This window comes from Scleropages formosus, chromosome 5 (genome assembly GCF_900964775.1).
Source record: "Scleropages formosus chromosome 5, fSclFor1.1, whole genome shotgun sequence".
Lineage (NCBI taxonomy): Eukaryota > Metazoa > Chordata > Actinopteri > Osteoglossiformes > Osteoglossidae > Scleropages > Scleropages formosus.
Window position 1 is genome coordinate 27,370,780 of NC_041810.1, and position 15,669 is coordinate 27,386,448.

At 49.6% G+C, this 15,669-nt stretch overlaps 1 protein-coding gene across 3 annotated transcripts in view; it reads right to left on the reverse strand.

Annotated features, from left to right (window-relative positions):
- peak1 (pseudopodium-enriched atypical kinase 1) overlaps positions 1 to 15,669 on the reverse strand; it is an 87,554-nt gene that overhangs the window by 29,453 nt on the left and 42,432 nt on the right. Inside the window, exons 1-2 of one of the 3 annotated variants that reach the window (XM_029252340.1) lie at positions 14,221 to 14,246; positions 7,792 to 7,888 (exon numbers count right to left, since the gene is read on the reverse strand). The gene's annotated coding sequence lies outside the window, so the exon portion shown is untranslated. Of the gene's footprint in view, positions 1 to 7,791; positions 7,892 to 14,220; positions 14,247 to 15,669 lie in introns of those variants that run through there. The other 2 variants (XM_029252339.1, XM_029252338.1) reach the window with 2 other exon arrangements.

Below are 15,669 nucleotides of genomic sequence, written 5' to 3' on the forward strand. Positions count from 1 at the left end.
AACCCCACTCGGGACAAGCAATTTGAGATAGTGTGTGTGTAAATGAATAGATAAATGAAAATTATGGCATCGTAAGCCGAGTTATGTCAAATTAGATGTGAGGAGAAGCGGCATCATCTCACACGCTGTGATCAATAAGGCGGTGTAGAGACATGAACACCGATGCCCCGGTGAGAGCTGGCAAGCGAGCAAACAGGACACACGTCGAAATGTCAGAACTGCGTTAGACACGTTACTTGGCTCGGCCGCGATGGGCGCCCTCCCTTAGAATAGTGACGCCGGCTCTTCCGCTGCACCAGGGAGACATATTTGAAGACTCGGGGCAGTTTTGCATTAACCCTCTCAGAGCCAAAGAAACACTAGCAATAGGAAGAATCTGCACCAGCTGATGCTAAATTGCAACCGGAGAGGGTCAAAACCCCAACTGCGTATTTTCTGAGCTCAGTCCTCAGAGAGACAGGGTCACGACGTAGCAAATGTCTGCAACTGTTTAGCGAGTCGCTAAAATAAATCTGCACACAATGAGAAGCGCTGCACTCTCTTGGTCTCACACACAGACACACACACACACCAACTTCAGCAGCTCTAATGACTGGAAAAGGAGCTCTTGTACGTCCTGTGGCTAGGTGCCGCCAGAACCCTTTCACCCCGCAAATGAGAACAGCGATGCTGGACATCCCCTGTCCAGTTCCTACGGGGCCCCAGGGAGGCTAATTGCAATCAGCGGCGGCGGGACCGGTCTTGATGGCCTTTTAAAAGTGCCGCGGGGGGGTGCAGCGTCGGGCCGTACCATAACGGATGCTTCAGGACAATGTAACAAAGCAGAGGGCTCACAATGGCTCCAGTGAAGCACGCGGGACGCCTAACTAGGGGACACTTTCCATTTTACACGCCACGCTGCGTTTCCATCTCCACCGGGAGTTACGCAATCGTCGGCGCAGAAATAGCTAACGTAGAAAGGGTGTCGTTCGGCTGCCCGCGGCCACCGGGATCGACAGCTCATTTTCACACATCTCGAGAAAAGAGGCACAGACAAATCAGTGTAGGAAAAGTGCGACTTTGATGGTCTGCATCGGGGAAACGGGCAGCCTTAATAGTGCCCCTCAGCACAACACTCTCAATAATGTAAGACCTACACACACACACACACGCAGCTCATGTTATGAACAGTTTGGTAAAGTGTACCCATATTCAGAAGTTTCTATTCTTTCGTAGCAAACACAACCTGTGCTCACCCTCCAAGCCAGTAGAAGGCAGTAAAGAGCGCTCACACGGACTAGACGTGTGGGCCTGCCTTCATTCAGTTCACTTCCACAGTGTTTACAGCTCGTGCCTGGCGTTCCTACCTGGTGATCAATAACAGGATGACATTACTGGTCAACAACTGCCATCCAGCAGGAGTCTGGCAATAAAAGTGTTTAATCTTCAATATTTTTAATATCGCTCAAAGTTAATATAACGACAAAAAGTATTTAGACAGCCTGTACATTTACATTTATTCAATTAGCAGACACTTTTCTCCAAACAAACGTACATGTCATAGAAAATAGAATTTGTGCATTACATTAGGAGAAAGACATAGCTGCGGATTTGTGACTTAAGTACAGTTGGTTATACCGTATGTACCGACGTTCTTCACACAAGTAGCGTAGAGTACTGTAACTACAATACTGTGCAGTACTTATTTACTGCTGATACATGCAAGAATTTTACAAAAGTGAACCTGCAAATAAACTGAGGACGGTGTGTAACATACATGTTTCGCTAATCATAATTTAGTGTCGGGGCCTTTGAAGTTACGAACAACACGAGTTACACACTTCCCAACCGCGAGTGCGTGACTCTCGGCAACACGCCAAAAGCTGTGCTATTAATGAGCAGCTGTGAGAGAATAATCACGAGAAATCACTTCTCTGCAACCAATGTCTGGCTGACTTTGTGCTCCGTGAGAAACATGGAGCTAAGAGGCGCCCGGCTGCGGTGGGACCCGCCTCCACCGCTAGACGCCAGGCGCGCTGGCAGTAAGGATCGCTCCTGTCACACACCATTAAAACACAGCTTGGGAGGCAGGTGCTGCGCAAGGGCCACCACCTTCCTGCAACTGGTCGATGGCTGTCAACAATCCCGCTTATGAGCTTTTATGACGCTCCTGCAAAGCGATGGAGGAACGGTTGTTACGCCCCTTGGCAGGAGCCCGGAGGGTCGCGGAGGACGGCTGCATTCCTGGAGGTCTGAGACATGTTCCCTTGCGGGAATGATGGTAAAGTCATATTCAGTAGCAGGAGGAGTAAAAGGCCTTCAGAGTTTTCCCTGCAAAAGCAGGGTGCCACCATACATCTCCACAAGCAAACACGAATACACTGTATACACACACATTATAAATTAAACATTACAAATGACACAAACACGTGTAAACATTTATCCATTATCAACGGCTTCTTGTCCGATGCAGGGTCGTGGTGGTGCAGAGTCTATCCTGGTAACACATGGTATGAAGCAGGGTACACCCTGTATGGGACAACAATCCATTAGACGGTTAGCCCCCTTCCCCCCAAAACGGCGAATTTAGAACCACCATTTCGCCTGAAATGCACGGTTTTAGAATGTGGGAGGAAACCAGAGCACCTGGAGGAAAGCCACGATAACTCAGCGCAGACCGAACCGTATTCGAACCCACATCCCAACACACAGCCCAGGAGCTGTGAGGCACCAGTGCTATCCGCTGTATACGTGTATAAACCCGGGCACAAAAAGACTCTCCTTTAATAAAACCCGTGTGTATGATACACCTTCACCGGTGTGTATTCGACGCCTGCGTCTGTGTGTATTACACAGGCTCTACCTGTGTGTATTGTACACTTACACCTGAAATGCAGCCTTTTAAAGCTCACGGTAAGTCCACTTTTCTCGATACCACCACATCAGCGGTTGGTGCTCCCGGACAAATCAAAGTGTTCATTAATGTACAGGCTACATAATTACACTTTTAAAAATCTTTACTTTTTGTACTGCCATTATGCTCGAAAGGCCATTAAGGAACCGTCTCCTTGCTCCACGAGCAACCGCTTCCTCTCTTCCACGGGAGCCACAATGTTCCAGCTGCAGATTCCTGCAAAGAGATTGCGTGCCTTTCAGTTTTTGCTCTGTTAATAAAAATAGCGTGAAGCCTCCATCAGTAACACCGGCGCTCTTATAAATTCACAGATAAGGCCGCAGGCACAGTAGAAAGAAATGTAATACAGTGCGCCCTTGGCTGTGCTGCGGTGGGCGGGGAGCGCGGTTGTTTCATATGGTAACTGGGTCGAGACCCGATTGCTAGGTTTCTTCATTTCCTGCTGCCACGCAAAGTGGAGCCAGACCCGGCGAGCCGACCGCAGAGCGCTAATCGCACCAGAGGCACCTGGTGAAATCCCATTTTCCCCGTCACTCTTGTCGATCGAGGCGCTGGCGCGAGAACTCGGTGTTGGACGCAAACCGTCCAAATATTGGCCCGAGGTCTGAGGCCAGGGCAGAACCAATTACGAGCCCTGAATGAGGCCTGACCCTTGGATACGATCAATCACAGGCGTGGCACGGGGCTTCAATCACAGGTACAACCAATCAGTCTTGGTGCAAAGAGTGAACCTGAAACAGGACCAATCAGGAGCCTGTCAACAAGTGAATTCAGACATGACCAATCAGAGCGCTGGTGAAGATTTCACTCAGCCAATCACAGCCTGGAGTCAGCGTAACTCTTACTGGGTTCATCAGATGTTTTTTAAGCTGAGTGGGGCAATTTCTAAAATCAATGTGACTGCAATAACCTAAATTGACTGCTGTGCTGAACTGGACAGAGCACCACCGGACCAAGGTTCGACCGAACACTTTGACGAGAGCAGGCTGCTGTATATCTTTAACGGACACTGAACCCACACATTGGAACCGATGTGGTTTTACGATACTAAAATATTACGTGAGATACCTGCCCAAAACTGGATCTCACTTTCTGCGTGAGTAACACCGGTGGAAGTGATAGACAGGATCTGGAAATTTCTAACAATGACTCGGAGATCTTTTGCCGATAAGGCTTTTCTATGGAAGCGTAAACACTGGGAACTCCTGAAAATGGAAAACTCAAAGTGAATTAAAGGATGAGTTGCGCTGTACAGTACTACAACACACCCCACGACACTTTAAGCTGCTTATTAAACTTTTCTGAGACAGTTTACGGATATCTCCTCCAATCCCCAGTGAAAATGGAGAGGGGAGGGGGAAAAAAAAAATCTAATGAATTTCATTTCAATGTTATGGATCATGTTCAAAAACGGCTCATGCTATTGGGACAAGTATTCTTAAATATCTACTTTTCATATTTATGCACAATTTGTCAAAACTCTTTTTTCTCTAAGCAAACGTGAAGAGTAATAAAGTACACACAGGTCCAAATACCTGAATGTAACACATATTTTTATTTATCTGATGCTATTCTCCAGCGCGACTTGCAGCGTGTGCTACAAACACTGATTTTCCAGTTTATACAGCAGGGTAATTTTTACGGTATCAAGTTGAGGTAAATGCCTTGATCAAGGGTATTACAGCAGGAAGCGGGATTCCCAGGTTCTTCAAGCGGAAGGCAGTACCTCCAACCATTACGCCCCCTGCTGCCCTGTACAAAACCTTTAAACGCCTTTCTTTTTGTCAGGGACTTTGCACAGAGTGTGTTCGAAGCAGCAAGATGCCTCACATGAGTGTCAGTGTTAAAAAGTCACTTTTCCACTCCCGAATTCCATTGTGTTTTCCCACGTCCTTGCGAAACTCTACACCAGGATCGGTATTTTCATTGTCTCCTGACGCGACGCTCAAAGCGCTTTGCTCAACAGTTCCGGAACGGCCCTTTCACCCCCTTTCGGTACCTGCTGTCTAGCGCCCTCTCCCATCCAATGAGCAAACGTGTGCCTGGCAGGAGGAGAAATACCAGCCACACACACACACACACACACACACACACACACACGTTAGGTCACGCTGGCATACAGACCACACGGGAAACGCAACTTTAATGACGAGACGTGATTTATATGGCAAGCGCTGGTGTATTCAGGCTGCGACAGGCCCTGAGGCAAACCTGCGACACACACACACACACACACACACACACACAAACAACAAAGGCCATCAGTGAACACACCAAAGGACACAGACTCTGTGGAGCAGTAAGTGAATCACAAGACGGGTTGAAGGTTGTGCTGAATAATTAAATTACAGAACGATGTAGAACAGGAGGCGAAACGTTCTGCGACACGCGGCAACACCGGACAGAGCCCCGTCCATCAGTCTAAAGCGTACCGTCGCCACAGCGCTTTCTGTAACGCCACAATTTCGTAACTTCCTCATTTCGTAACTTGAGCAAGGGCAGCGAAGCCATCAAATACCAGTTTACCAGCTGTGTTTTAAAACAGTATAACAGAAGGGAATAGCACTGGTGGAAGGAAACATGGTACATTACTACCCCTATACAGTAAAAGGTACAGTTACAGCTGTCTCCTTGGAGTTAAAGGTCCACAGTCCAAATCCCACCTCCATAAGTTGATACAGTAAAAATTACGCTGCTGTATAAATGGGTAAATCAGTAGAGGCAGCTTAGTGTTTTTTTAAAAAAAAAAAACTACCTGTAAGTTACTTCAGAGAAAAAAGTACTGAACATGTCACTTACTGATGAAATGCACCACATACACATTTAAATATAGAGACATTTAATAAACACATGGCTACATGATGAAAACGATATTTGCATATCGAAAGCAAACTGCTGCTGAGCACCGAATAGACGGGATGGTAAAAATAACTGCACCAGCACTCTGAGGACTGCATTGATGGCACATAAAGGGAATTATAAATATCCCACACAACCAAAGAAAACATAAGAATAACATATTATCGGCTGAGCACCGGAACACGGCAGCTGTGAGCTGGGTGCGAGGGCAGTAAGAAACCCATCTTGGGGGAGTGTTCTTATACCACATGTGATATCTGGGTCAATATCTTTAATTAACATTTGGGTAATTAACATTTAATTACGTGTCTGCTGAGGGAGCTTCGACGATGGGTCGGCCTACACCCGGCCTTCGAACCCGGGATACTCTCCAGAAGGAAACCCCATACTCCTCCGGGCGCCCTACAGTTCTCCCCCAGGGGGTGGCTGATAACCAACTCAGAAATGAGGGGAGCAAGACCTCCTGCGAAAGAGGAAGCTCTCCGATACCAGCAAGGATGGATCCGGGTCAATACGATCCGGCCCTGACTTCCGGTTAAGACCCGAAAGTTTGAGGCCCACAAAGACGCACTGCCCCTTAACCGCACCTACAGTACGTAACACAACCCAGGATTAAAAGCTGTGTGTTTGCAGCAGACAGCAGCTTTGATTAAGACAGAGCAGAAATCACATCCACCCAAACAGCTTCCTCTTCCTCTATTATTATTATAAATCTTATTATTATTATTACTACTTATTTTTTCCCAGTCACTTCATCCAAAACAGCTGACTTTGCTTAAAATTACTCCACCCATATCTACCGGCAGCGCTGCGGTCTGACCTGACACCTCGCCATCTCAAGGACCCAAGTTTGAGCCTCCCTCCTGCTGTAGCGCCCTCGATCCGGGTACGCATACTGAAATGACGCAGTAAAAATTACCCAGCTGTACAAACGGGTAAATAACAGTAAGCAGCTTAGTGTACAAACCTCACATTTTAAGCTGTGTCGGAGAGTGAGGGTCACAGCACTGCGCTCAGTACTACTAATAGCCTGCGGTCCTTAGAGTTGTCCTGCCATATCCTTCTGTAAGACACCACGGCAGGACAAGAAGAACACATACCTATCAGCTGACGTTATGTCAAACATCGCCAAACGGCTGAAAACATACATTTCACAGGCACACTTCTCTCCAGTGAGATGGGATCCAGTGCCACGATCCAAACCTTGAAGTCCAGCAGTTGTGCAGCACGAGGTCACTCAAGTTTGGGGGAAACCTCAACACAGACCCGCTATTCGGTGGATTGACAGAAGACGAAGAGCCGCAGACGCGCGGGTGTCGAAGCACAGCGTTACTCCTGCGCCACTGCAATACAGGGATAGCTGCTGTAGAACTGATGCGAAACACAAAGGCAATCATGACAGACGATGACATGTCAGTTTGCGGAGCAGTTCAGGTTAGCTGCGGAAGTTCACCTCGTGTCACCTCCTTCCAGCCACCATGGAGCTTTATCATCTCAATGGGCTTGTCCAGAAAGGTTTCAACCATGGTCTCACACCAGAAAGGAAATGGGTACTCCACCGTGTCGCCGGGAATGACGGGGAGCAGCCAATCGCAGCCCATAGTCCCACAGGGGAGCGTCAAGTCTCATGAGGACGTGAAACAGGCCTGGAGTGTGCTTGGTTTCCCTACAGAGCGCACACACCTCTTCATCGACTCAGCGTGGACACGGAGGCGCCTCCTTCCAGTCCTCACCGGGCTGCACGGCGGCGGAACCTCTGCACTTGGCGAGAGCCCGTATCAGAGTCGAGCTTCCCTTTGAGCCGCTGCTGGATTTAGGTTGCCACGAGAAACGAGACGTGTTTTGCTCACGGTGTGTCGCATGTGTTACTGGGCGACACGGCGAGCACCGGCGCCAGGCTTCCGAAGCAAGTCGCTGCGCAGTTCAGGTGAGGGCTGGCATTTCTGAGCGCTACATTGGAGCTCCAGACACACACACACACACACACACACACACACACACACACAGAGGAGAGAGAGCAGAGTGAAAAGGGAACTCACGGTGGAGAAAAGAGGACCTCGCCGGTGTTCCTCAGTGGTTTATCTCCTGATTTCAGTGGTCGAACCCGGACTGCCTCCTCCCCTCTTCTTGTGGAGCCTGCTGGAGACACACAGACGGACACACAGCTGAGCGACGGTGACTCCCGGTGTGGCGTTCCGCCCTCCTCACCCGCCGCAGGCAGGCGAACCCTCCCCCCAGCTCAGCAGGCGTTTATCTAAAACCTGGTGGAACAGCCACCCGCGGTCCATGGCCAGAGAAAGGGAGGGTATGGGGGGACGGGGGGTATCAGTGGGAAAGGACGCGACACACACCAGCGAGTCGAGCCCATGCCACTCCACACCATTAAGAATGCCAGGAATGTCTCCCTGCCGGAAGGTGCGACTCAGATAATGGGACAGACGGTGAGGGCACATTTCATTTCCACAATCTGCCTCCGAATGTAAATGGTACCGCGCTGAGCTTCCTGCACAGCGAGCGAGGGGTGTGTGATTGCGCCCCTTTGCCCGGTAATGTAAACGATTGTGGATAAAAATGACATCATGGCACTAGCAAGGTCAGTTTACAGCTAGTACGTGTGCTGAGAACAGCTCGGCTGGGGGACAAAACCCAAAACGCAAACCCCAACCGCCCCCCTGCAACTAACCGGTCAGACCCTTCAGTAAAGACTAGCGTCCTCATTTAAACCGTCACCCAAGACTTCCGCGGCTGAAAAAGATCTCCAGCACAACTACAAGTAAAGACGACACCATTTCCACAGAAAAGGTTCGAGCTCCACGGCTCCTGATTTCACACTGAAACGGGATTCGCTCTCAACATCTTTTATCTTTAACTCCCAAAATATTACAACAGCACGATTACAGCTCACATTTATTGATTTAACTCTTTTCCCCAAGATGACTTAGTGAGTTTTCCCTGTTTACACAACAGGATAATTTTTACTGTATTAATTCAGGCTAAGTACCTTGATCAAGGGTACTGCAGTAGGAGGTGGGTTTTGAACCTGGGTCCTTCGAGTTCAAGTGGACTGCTACAATCAACATGCATTCTAAAATCTGTAACAGACTGAATGGGTGCAGCAAGTATTATTTAAAAAAAAAATGATTTAAAAACAAAACAAAATGTGATTCACACTGATGTGCGAATATGACATCCAAAGGAAAATTTGCTCTAAACAAAGGGTGGGGGGCTGCAGGGGACCAGGCTGATGAGGTCTTGGTGCTGAAACAGATCAGAGGGGTATCATTGGGGCAGGAAAATTCCCATGATGCAGCAGAACATCGTCCCTCAGTGACATCATCACTCTTTAAATCCTCCTCAGACAGACAGCCTGGTTGCAGGGGGTCCGTGAGGTGCTGCTGGTACACATAGGACTTCAGATAACCCCGCAGTCACAGGTCACAAAGCAAAAGGCTCCCACAACTGGGGGGGGTTGCACGTCTGCATTAACCCCTGCCTGACCGCTGACCCCCTATCCCAACATCCCCTCCTGTGGCCACAACCCCTTGTCTTACCACCCTTTGTGGCGTATCACACAGGGTCGCCGCCAACAAACACCGGTACGTGTCTTTTCCCCACTGCCGCGGACGACCCCCCGCAGGCTTCTCCTCCTCTGGTACTAAACGCACCTCTGTTTACCCAGCGGTACCGGAGGGACGTCTCATTGTCGGCTCTCACCTTATTACATAAACACGCCTCGCATATTGAACCCTCTTTCATAGTCCCGTTGCCAAGCCGCTGCGATTGACCCAGAGTTCCCATCTCAAAAGGAACACGTACACACACGCGGTTTTTCTGCTCCGCTCTACGAGTTCCGAAGAACGTGCCGGAAAGCGTTCCAGGAAGGAGAGGAGCTCTGGAAGATGTTTTCTCCAGCCAGATACTTCATTCTCATCTGAGCATCAGATGCATCGTTTATCATTTTACCGCTTCACTTTCTGCTTCCTATATTTAATGAACACCAATTCACTTCTTTAACTGCTTTAACACTCTTTTGCCCCCCTTGTTTAATAAATACATATCGTACATGACAAACGGTTCACTGTTCATCTCGAACCTTGGATAGGAGCACGTAAAAACAAAGCGTATGATACTCTACTGTGTATGAGCCTCACTCAAACCAGGGGCAGAAGGTGCCCGACGACCACTGAGGTCACAGCCTTCCACCCTCTCCGGTGGTCTAGCTGACCTGCAGGTCAGACATCTGGGTGTGTGTAGGTCCGGGCAAAGATTCTTCATAATCCACCCAATTTCCCCACTTACCACCCCTGAGACAAACAAACAAACACACACACACACACGCACACACGCACACGTATGTGTGTGCTTGCACTAAGGCTGCTCATTAGCGCTCCTACGGGTTATTGGGAGGATCCAGAAGAGGATCAATCGAATCGAGTGAATTGACACTCATTACCGCTTCCTTTCAAGGTGCGGCTGGAGCTCCGTCTAGCGAAGCTCCGCCGCATGGAAACATCTGAGGAATGTCTGAGAGCTCCGAGGAGCCTAATGGACACATTCACTGCTCACGTGTGCCAATCTTACTGGCAAAGTACAGCTACGGAACCCACACAATATATAACGTTTCTTACATAAACAAAATCTTGTTGGTGGAACAGCAGGTAGCGCTGGTGCCTCACCTTAGGGCCTGTGGTTCGGGTGTGAGTTCGAACCCGGCTCAGTTTGTGCAGGGTTTGCATGTCTCTCCTGCGGCTCTCCTCCTACAAAGACACCTCGTGCTACCGGGATAGGCTCCGGCCCACCACGACACTGCACTGGGTACACAGCGACTGGTAATGGATGGATGGTGGACACACAGCGATGTTCAGGGATGCGGAGAGGAAGGGGCATGACCTCCTGCATGGAAATTTGCACCTGGATTGGTTGAAAGCGCAACTCTGTCAGACTGTTAAGTGTCGTCGGCCAGCAGGTGGTGTATCGATTAGAGGTACCGCCTTGCACTCAGGTTTGAATCCTACCTCCTGCTGTGGTACCCTTGATCAAGATACCTACCCTAAATTAGTAGAGTAATAATTAAAATGCTGTATAAATGAGTAAATCAGTGTAAGCAGCTTAACACCAAGTATGTATCACATTAACAAATCAAAGTCCTGCTGTTACTATCTCTACTACTCTATGTCTGTTCTACTACTACTACTATCCATATCTCAGGTCCACGTGTCATTAGGTCTGGATCAGGTTTCTGCCATGTGGATTATCTCATGACGTTGCCTGATTCCACCTAAGGATGCGCAGGGCTGTAGATGGCGGAGAGCGGACCTCTTACCGTGGTTCTCATACATAAAGTGTAGGGTGAAATATGGGTGTTGCGCAAAAAGGACCCATTTTTTAATACAGTAAGTGACCGACAGCTACCGCGACTCGGCGAGCTGCAATGCTGATGGGACGGGACGTGCCGCGAACACACGCGTGCGACCACGTGGATGTGCGTGCAGGTATGACGGCGAGACAGCCTCCAGGGGGCAGCGTGTCAAAGCCTGTCCCCGGCGCTTGCTGATGAACTGTCAATCCCGTTGCCAAACGCGTACCGCGCTCCCGTCTTCCTCTCCTGGAGCACGTGTTGCTGAAGCCCCCCCACCTCCAAACACACCAGCACCAGCGCGTTCCACCATTTGACTCCCTCTCAGCGGTCGCCATAACGACCGGAGCCTGCTAAGGATGCGTGGGGCTGGCAGCCACGCTCTCGGCCACCGACGAAAGTGAAAGACCGTGTTTCCGAGAGGCGGGAACAGCAGCGGAGCATCTCAACAGCCTCGATTCGGCAGATCGCACAAACGCGGGAGAAAACGCGCCAGCGCGACGCGTTCCAACGACCCACCTGGGCGCACGTTCGGTCTTCCTCTCCGAACCACCGACACCGACAGCTACACCACGTGGGAACTGGACCTTCTCCCCCTCTACAATGAGTGTGTCTGCGATGTGGATCTCATTAAAATACACGTGGACGACAGCACAGGCCGGTCCTCTGTTCCACATGCGTATTTACACTGTTTACTCCAGCGAGATGCTGATCACAGCCAACTTTTGCTCACATTTATATTTATCTTATGCTTTTCTCCAAAGGGACTTACAGTGCTAAGCTTCTTACAGTTATTTACCCATTTATACAGCTGGGCAATTTTACTGGAGAAATTTAGGGTCAGTACCTTGCTCAAGGGTACTAGAGCTAGCTGTGGGATTTGAATCTGCTACCTTTGGGTCCAAAGGCAGCACTGTAACTGCTACACTACCAGCAGGGGGCAGAGTGGTTATAGCCATCACCTTTGAACTCAAAGGACTCAGATTCAAACCCCACCTCCTGTTGTAGTACCCTTGACCAAGGCATTTACTCTAAATTGGTGTGGTAAGAATTACTCAGCTGTATAAACGGGTAAATTGCTTTGGAGAAAAGCATCAGACAGAGTGAGTGTACTGCTCAGCGTGGGGGTTCAATCAGCTCAAAGCTCAGAGAGAGGAGACTGAAGGGGATATTAATGATTACAGAGGTGGAGCTGATGGGAAGGGTTTGAGAAACCATGTTTCTGACCTGGAGGACTGGGGTAAACACCTCGCAGTGCACAAGTTCAACCACTTAGAATGTTCAAGTGTAAGAAACCGATGAGGGATGTGGCCCCAGGTGCGACTGAAAGCGTCAGCCGGACTGTGGTCTGCGCTCGCGATGCTCTTACGAGCCCCCCTGGGTTCTTGCCCTCGCCCCTGTGCAAAGGGAGCTCGCAGTAATGGACCACATTTGGACCACTCATTACATCTCCGCTGGGTCATTAGGAGAATTCCTAGGGTGAGCAGATCAATACATATTTCATCTAACACAGTATCTGATAAATATTTTATCCATATCAGTCTGCATTCATTTTTATAATTTTACTCCCTTCTGCAGAACTACAAGTCTTGCCGTGTAAAGGTCAAGATTTACGGAATTGGAACCATGTGGGTGCCGGTTCAAGTCCCAAAAGAGATTTACAGTGTTTCAAATAATTGGTCTTGTTACAATTTTTGCTGGTAAAAACAAATATGTAAAACCCCAGGTCAAAGAGTGGACATTGGTGGTGGGACGTAACACCTCTTTTGAGGTCTGGCATCGGAGATCTCCTGACCTCTCCAAAGATTTGCTGAGTCTATGTGACGCGGTGGTTGAGTCCCCGGCCTCATCAGTCTACACCCTCCCCGATTGGCCGATTCCAGTTCTCCGAGGTGTTGATTCCTTCTGTCAAAATGATTTAACCGTGAGACTAGTACACTGACTGACTTTCTTTGATTTATCATTTTATAAACGGTAATTTTTACTGTATCAGTTTAGGGTAATCACCTTGACCAAGGGTACTACAGCAGGAGATGGGATTCGAACCAGAATCATTCTGATGGCAAGGATGCTGCTCTAAATAGGAATCAAACATTTTACAGCAGCGGTGACTGTGGAAATGTCCCCAAAAAGTTACGGCACCTTCCGGAAGTTTAGTCGCACAGCCCCTCGTGAAATTATGTCTTCATGCGTAACACACAGCTGTATAATATCGGTGGAAATGCTCCAAGACACCGCGGTAATGGAAGGGGTATCAGTGAGCCGGCGTGAATAATTGATGCGAGTGGTGTGTGGGGAAGGTTGCTCCCTTTATTGTCCCGCCGCAGGAGTGGGTGCTGAGGTCAGGGCGACGTGTGACTGACAGCCGCGGACACACGTAGAAACGAGGAGCGTAAACACATGCGCAAGGACACGTTGGTGACATGCGAAGCCGTCCGCTTGAAACCACACAACCCGTGTAATTAGAGGGCGAGCCGGTGCCTTCCCTCGCTTGCTCCAGACCCATGTGCCCGCAACAGCTCTCTGGGGTGTTGGGTGTGGGAGGGGCTTTGGCGGATAGGAGACACACACTTACAGCACGTGAGAGAGGGGTAAACAAGAGGGTCCTGTGGAGTTGCGAGAGAGCGAGAGAGAGAGAGAGAGAGAGACTATCACTCCCAGCCCATAGCGCCCAGTCTTAGTCCCCCGCTGTCACTCGATCCCCTTTCTCAGGTATCAATAATTCAGTCACAGCTAAAAGCTCCATTGTAGAGAAAGACTCCGACCGGGGGCGAGCAAGCAGAAGTCCAGAGAATGAAGGGTGCGAGAGACAGAGTGTGGGAGAGAGAGATGGATGGAGTGAAGAGAAAAAGGGAGATGAATGGAGTGAAAGAGAGAGAGAGAAAAAGAGATGGGGAGAGAGAGAGAGATGGAGTGGGGACAGAGAGAGAGAGCGCAAATGACCAATCCAGCGAAATCGAGAGGAAACAGGAACAGAGACTCCCAGTGTCCTCAAGATCCTGCATCTGCCTTGTGAAGCTGGTTCTGATGCCCCACTGCCCCTCAGGGGGAACACAGTGTGTCCTGAAAGGCTGGGGGGGGACATCGTCCTGGAAGTAACAGAGTGTCTTACCACGTCTCACAGCGGCGGCAGGTGGTCGAACCCAGGCTCTGCCTCGTTCGCACACAGGTTCCAATGCGTTTGTCGTGTCGTCCCCTCTCTCCTGATGACTCAGTACCGTTTGCTCGCTCGCTCGCTCTGCCCTTATTTGGGAATGGCCTCATCTCAGCGGACCTCCCCCCATCCCCACACCCGATTTTCCCCGGCCCGCGGAGATGTGTCCCGATGACAGCAGGCAGCTCAGAACCCACAGTGTTCTGGGTTCAGGTCCCTGTCACCATGCTATGAACACACTGTATTTCTGCATATCCGGTGGGCAAATTCAGTTAATTATTATGTACGTGACACTTTTCTCTGCTCTCACACTGATTTACTCGGTTATATAGCAGGGTCATTCTTACCGCATCAGTTCAGGGTAAGTTTCACCATCAAGGGGACGTTCAAACTGCGAGGCAACAGTTCTAATCACTACGCCACCTGCTGCCCTACTCTCCGCCAGGTGCTCCTCCCTCATGCTCCGCCCCCATCTGCCGCTAACACTCCCACTGTGGTCCCACCACCACTTTGTTTGAATCGTGACCAAACCTTTATCGAGCAAAAACAAGCCTGAGCATGACCGCAACTCAACCACTGACTGGAGCACAGAGTCACCCAAACCACAGTACAGCAACAATCAAAAGCGTGTAAACGGTAGTACGTAAACAGTGTGAAAAAATGAAGCAGTTCCATGGTGTAACCGCGCGTCCCTTCTGGCTGCATGCGAAGGAGGCCGGGTCGCGATGTCTCAACGGTCGACTGCTGGCTGAGCACCGTCAGTAAAGGGAGCCATATGGACCGGCAGGAAGTTGGGTCATACCCGCCGGTTCCTGAACCGCGACGCTGCTGCTGATGCAGCTTCCTGGCACTCGGTGACCGGGGCACTGCGGTGGAGGAGCGGGACTTCCCCGGCAGCTCGGTGCTGGTCATGACCGCAGCGTGCTGCAGCATGAGGCCAAATGTGTTTCCGGTCACTGGACTCACGTGCATTTGGTGGAGGAACACGAGCCTCTGCAGCACCTATTTCCAGAGATCGTTTCCTAGCGCTCGCTATCACGGCACATGGGGCAAATGCGCACCAGATGTGGTATTTTATCGTCTCGCCTTCCCAATAGCGCGTTCTTCTTCGAGGACATCACCCTCAAACCTTCTGCAACGTGAAGCAAACAAGAATTCTGGAAACGCATAAAAACTGACACTTCATAAAGTCGCTCACTGTGGCTGTTCAAAAAAATATATATTACATTATTTCACAGAAAACATGGTTACGAAACTCGGCACAATGCAGATTTCGGGACAAACGACTTCATCGGGAGACTTGAAATAACCTCTCGTGCTTCCGGTTGCACGCTTGTTGAATACCATTTGGTAAGACTGATTTTTAAATTTTTTTTGGACTTGGTGGATTTCATAAAGTGAGATACC